Here is a 6,900-nt window from a genome sequence, read left to right on the forward strand (position 1 = left end):
CATACACTAATCAATACATACAAACAATATACACCACATTACCTACACAAAACAGATTTTTATTAGGAAATAAACACGATTTAGCTACTTTTTCACACAAGACCATGACGTCACTCACTTTACGCTCAAAACAAGTCTTGGATTTTGTTTCTACACACATTTGTCTCCTCCATTGACTTCTATGGGGAAGACGTGCTCGTGCACGTGACAGGCAGATTTACCTAACACACGTAAAATGCGTAGACAAGAAAACACGTAATACCAGCGTTACAATTGTGAAACTAACTCATGTTTTCTTGCGTTAGTCCCGCTATGATAAATAGATCAAGAAATTACTTGTTCCCTATGGACTTATGGCTTTTACTACAACATCAAAATGTTATATAAATTTACATTACATCAACTACAAATCACCATCACCAATATAAAATCTTTTTGAAAAATTACATCAGATTTAAACGGACAGACAAATAATTTTTACATTTCATTATTCACAAACAGTAGACAATTGGAAACACGTCTCATTTACCTCTATTATAACATTTCATTTATTCAACTCATATGCTTGCATGAACAGCATATCTACATAGGCTCAACACATGATCATTAATGGATGCACATACATGACTTTTGTCACTCACTCATACATGTGCATTCATATTATGGGGGAAAAACACATCTAAACAATGAACACATTTGCATCATACAACTACATTGGAAGGTTGCTTAACATTAGATTCTCTCTACGACTCATGAAACATAAAATATGGATTTACTGTCCCTTTAACATCACGATTCACTCATAATATACCATTATGAATTACGTACAATAACAACATCATTAGAACATATTAGAGCTGTCACTTTTTTGGAAGGAACAACAATGCTATACTGCTTTATATAAGTCAGCATATGTGGGAGAGAATCACCATACATACATATATGTACATAACACACATCACACAACAACAAAGCACACATTTATATTTTAATCAGCACACAATAAGAATGTTGTAAAATGCAACAAGAGAATGAGGATTTGCTAACTAGACAGGCAGGTTGCTAATATGATGACGTCATTAGAAGCTTCAACCATACTGATTACAGCATTAGGACTGTACCGCCCCTTTAAAAAGTTTCTCACTCAATACTACAATATTACATATACGTTTGGAAGATCGTGATTATTATTGCGATTTTAATGGGACACGTACAATATTGACATCTCGCAAATCACTTATATATACAATACTACAGATGTCAGCCGGAAGCTCGTCATTATTATTGCGATTTTAATGGGACGCATAAAATATTGACATCTCGCCAATCACTTATATATACAATACTACAGATGTCAGCCGGAAGCTCGTCATTATTATAGCGATTTCAATGGGACGCGTACAATATTGACATCTCGCCAATCACTTATATATACAATACTACAGATGTCAGCCGGAAGATCGTCATTATTATTGCGATTTTAATGGGACATGTAAAATATTGACATCTCACCAATCACTTATATATACAATATTATAGATGTCAGCTGTTACTTTATTGTTTACAAGCAATATTGCAGCAACAGTGATCGATCAGATTCTATGCCATGTCTATGCACATTATACACAACTATGCACTTTCATGTTAGCGTGGACGTGTGCTTTTTACTATAACATCGCATTTAATAAGTATTTATTACGCATATGAACAAACATTATGAAGATGCACTGTATATGTTATATTTTACACTTTCACATTACGATTCATTGGGGGGAAACAAAATTTCAGCAAACACCTAAAAAAGACGCCCACTTTGAAAGCATTCGCGCTGCTCACATACAATCAAGTGAATACAATCAGCAATCATTACAAACACGCTACCATTGGACTAATTGCACTATAAATCCCCCAAACAACATGGCCAAAGCGTCCCTTGTGATCGACATTGTATCAAATCACTTTTGTGTTTTTGCATACCTTGTTACTCCTTGTGTGTTTGTGCTGCTTAGCTTGGCAAATATGAATAATCCTCAGTTAGTTGCTGCTGGTGCTGTTGCACGAGTGGTGTTCAATAGAATCAGGAGGGCTTGGCGTCTCCAAGAGCGACGTAGGGCTCGTCTGGTTAGAGGTCCTCCTTTTCACAGGGTGAGGCCCACCTTGGATAACATGAGAGACTTTGAGGTTTATGACAAGTATAGGCTGCAATCCCTGGTATGACCAAGATGCTAAGTTGCCTACACGTCCTGGCCTCCGGAAGTTTTCAATCCGGAGAGGGGTACATGCATGGGCTGTCTCAGGGTACCTTCTCTGTGGTTTTTGACAACTTTCTGGACCCATGGTACGAGTCAGTAAGCGTTACATAGGATTCCCTCACAATTATGGTGATTGGAGGCGCCGAAGAGGGAATACTTTGCAATAGCTCGAATGCCCAATGTATTGGGAGCAATAGATTGCACCCACATTGCGCTGCATGCTCCAGAAGATGACTTGCCCTTCCAAAATTGCAAACACTTCCATAGTCTCAACGTGCAGTTTATTTGCGATGCACGAATGCGGATTATGCAGCTGTGTGCGAATTTCGGCGGGGCTTGTCATGATGCCCACATCCTCAGACAGTCGTCCCTGTGGCGGCAGTTTGAGGGCAGACAGTTTCCCCCTGGGTTTCTTGTTGGTGAGTACTTGTGCACCATATCTTTTTCTTTTAGCAAATGTCTGGTTTATGCGAAATACGCATATGTAGCATGTCTTAGCTTAAATGGGCAGATAGAGAATGCGCTTTAATCATGTCATTGTCTCTTTCCGCAAATGTCTAGTTATAGCTCCAAACAGATATGTAGCATGTCTTAGCTTAAATGGGCAGCTCTAGGATGCAATTTAATCATTTATTTTTCTTTTAGCAAATATCTGGTTTATGCGAAATACGCATATGTAGCATGTCTTAGCTTAAATGAGCAAATAGAGAATGCGCTTTAACCATGTCATTGTCTCTTTCCGCAAATGTCTAGTTTTAGCTCCAAACAGATATGTAGCATGGCTTAGCTTAAATGGGCAGATAGAGAATGCGATTTAAACATATAATTTTGTTTTATGAAAATGTTTATTTTAGGGGATTTTCGTGTACACAAATGAATTGTATTTTAATATAATATTTTTTCACGATATTTTTAATTGTCATGTTGTTATGTTAATTATTTAGAGGTGATTCGGGTTACATGAGCCGGCCTTGGCTCATTACGCCATATAAGCAATGAACACATTTGCATCATACAACTACATTGGAAGGTTGCTTAACATTAGATTCTCTCTACGACTCATGAAACATAAAATATGGATTTACTGTCCCTTTAACATCACGATTCACTCATAAAATACCATTATGAATTACGTACAATAAGAACAGATCATTAGAACATATTAGAGCTGTCACTTTTTTGGAAGGAACAACAATGCTATACTGCTTTATATAAGTCAGCATATGTGTGAGAGAATCACCATACATACATATATGTACATAACACACATCACACAACAACAAAGCACACATTTATATTTTAATCAGCACACAAGAAGAATGTTGTAAAATACAACAAGAGAATGAGGATTTGCTAACTAGAGAGGCAGGTTGCTAATATGATGACGTCATTATAAGCTTCAACCATACAGATTACAGCATTGGAACTGTACCGCCCCTTTCAGAAGTTTCTCACTCAATACTACAATATTAGATATACGTAAACGAGAGTTTGGAAGATCATTATTATAGCGATTTCAATGGGAAATGTACAATATTGACATCTCGCAAATCCTTATATATACAATATTTTAGATGTCAGCCGGAAGATCTTCATTATTATAGCGATTTCAATGGGACGTGTACAATATTGACATCTCGCCAATCACTTATATATACAATACTACAGATGTCAGCCGGAAGATCGTCATTATTATTGCGATTTTAATGGGACATGTAAAATATTGACATCTCACCAACCACTTATATATACAATATTATAGATGTCAGCTGTTACTTTATTGTTTACAAACAATATTGCAGCAACAGTGATCGATCAGATTCTATGCCATGTCTATGCACATTATACACAACTATGCACTTTCATGTTAGCGTGGACGTGTGCTTTTTACTATAACATTGCGTTTAATAAGTATTTATTATGCATATGAACAAACATTACGAAGATGCACTGTATATGTTATATTTTACACTTTCACATTACGATTCATTGGGGGGAAACAAAATTTCAGCAAACACCTAAAAAAGACGCCCACTTTGCAAGCATTCGCACTGCTCACATACAATCAAGTGAATACAATCAGCAATCATTACAAACACGCTACCATTGGACATTATGCACTATAAATCCCCCAAACAACATGGCCAAAGCGTCCCTTGTGATCGACATTGTATCAAATCACTTTTGTGTTTTTGCATACCTTGTTACTCCTTGTGTGTTTGTGCTGCTTAGCTTGGCAAATATGGATAATCCTCAGTTAGTTGCTGCTGGTGCTGTTGCACGAGTGGTGTTCAATATAATCAGGAGGGCTCGGCGTCTCCAAGAGAGATCCTCCTTTTCACAGGGTGAGGCCCACCTTGGATAACATGAGAGACTTCGAGGTTTATGACAAGTATAGGCTGCAATCCCTGGTATGACCAAGATGCTAAGTTGCATACACGTCCTGGCCTCCGGAAGTTTTCAATCCGGAGAGGGGTACATGCATGGGCTGTCTCAGGGTACCTTCTCTGTGGTTTTTGACAACTTTCTGGACGCCATGGTACGAGTCAGTAAGCGTTACATAGGATTCCCTCACAATTATGGTGATTGGAGGCGCCCGAAGAGGGAATTCTTTGCAATAGCTTGAATGCCCAATGTATTGGAAGCAATAGATTGCACCCACATTGCGCTGCATGCTCCAGAAGATGACTTGCCCTTCCAAAATTGCAAACACTTCCATAGTCTCAACGTGCAGTTTATTTGCGATGCACGAATGCGGATTATGCAGCTGTGTGCGAATTTCGGCGGGGCTTGTCATGATGCCCACATCCTCAGACAGTCGTCCCTGTGGCGGCAGTTTGAGGGCAGACAGTTTCCCCCTGGGTTTCTTGTTGGTGAGTACTTGTGCACCATATCTTTTTCTTTTAGCAAATGTCTGGTTTATGCGAAATACTCATATGTAGCATGTCTTAGCTTAAATGAGCAGATAGAGAATGCGCTTTAATCATGTCATTGTCTCTTTCCGCAAATGTCTAGTTTTAGCTCCAAACAGATATGTAGCATGTCTTAGCTTAAATGGGCAGATAGAGAATGCGATTTAAACATATAATTTTGTTTTATGAAAATGTTTATTTTAGGGGATTTTCGTGTACACAAATGAATTGTATTTTAATATAATAATTTTTCACGATATTTTTAATTGTCATGTTGTTATGTTAATTATTTAGAGGTGATTCGGGTTACATGAGCCGGCCTTGGCTCATTACGCCGTTGCGTAACCCCACGGACGAGGCCCAGGAGCGCTACAATCGGGCACACAAGCGGACTAGGGCTGTAGTGGAGAGGATGTTTGGGCTCCTCAAAATGAGACTAAGATGCCTGGACAGGTCTGGAGGAGCCCTCCAATACAGCCCTAGTAGGGTGACGAAGATCGTTATAGCCTGCAGCGTCCTGCATAACATTGCACAGCGTGCTGGGATTCTGCAGGCCGTTCAGGCACCCCGAGACCTCCTCCAAGATGAGGAGGACGAGCCTGTTCTAGAGGGGCCATTCCGGGACGAGGGGCTCAATGTCAGAGCAAACATCATCAACCGTCACTTCAGACAGTAAATACTAGAAGTTAGATAGGAGCATTGCGAATATGTTTGACTTTTAATGAAATGAGAAGTAGAGAATTGTGAAAACATGTTAGGATTGTTCATCAAATGATTATAATAAAAGGAAATTATTATTATTTTTATTATTATTTTAGGTAATTCATACATCAGATGATTCTGGCATTGGGTCCTGTAATGACTTTGCCACCTGGTTTTCAAAGACAACATCAGCTAGTAAGTATAAACAATGTATGGACTGTGGCTGGCGGGAATTTTGCACAATCAGACATCATATGGCATACATTTTAAAAAGTTGAATTTAGTTTACACATTACTAGATTTTTGGATACTCAGAAAGAAATCCTCTAGTAAGACTATATGCTTCCAAGTCATATTCCAAGTCATACATCAGAGGGGTCTGCACAATGTATCAGGCCCTTTTATCAAGCTCCGTACAGAGCTTGAAGGGCCGTGTTGCTGGCAAGTCTTCAGACTCGCCAGAAACACAACGTATGAAGCAGCAGTCACAAAGACCGCTGCTCCATAACCCTGTCCGCCTGCTCTGACCAGGCAGACAGGAATCGCCGGAAATCAACCCAATCGAATACGATCGGGTTGATTGACACCTCCCTGCTGGCGGCCAATCAGTAGGGGGCGGCGGTGCACCAGCAGCTCTTGTGAGCTGCTGGTGCAATGTTAAATGCGGAGAGCGCATTGCTCTCCGCATTTAGCTAGGTCTTGCGGACCTGATCCGCAGTGTCGGATCAGGTCCGCAAGCCCTTTGATAAATGGGCCTGTATGACTCATCTTCACACTTGATTGATAGAACATAACACAAGATTCTATACATGCTTAGTAAGCTAGTGATAGAAATAATTTCAGAAATGGGGGGGGGAATGCAGAACTAAGTCACACACTTCTATTAATTATTTGATATACACTTTTTTCTGCCATTAGGGAGATGACTTTATCTAAAGACTGAAAGTGAAGAATTCAAGACTGAAAGTGAAGAATCCCAGACTGAAATTGAAGAATCCCAGATTGAAAGTGATGAATACCAATGTGATCATGTC

The sequence above is a fragment of the Bombina bombina genome, chromosome 7 (assembly GCF_027579735.1).
Source record: "Bombina bombina isolate aBomBom1 chromosome 7, aBomBom1.pri, whole genome shotgun sequence".
Taxonomy (NCBI): Eukaryota; Metazoa; Chordata; class Amphibia; order Anura; family Bombinatoridae; genus Bombina; species Bombina bombina.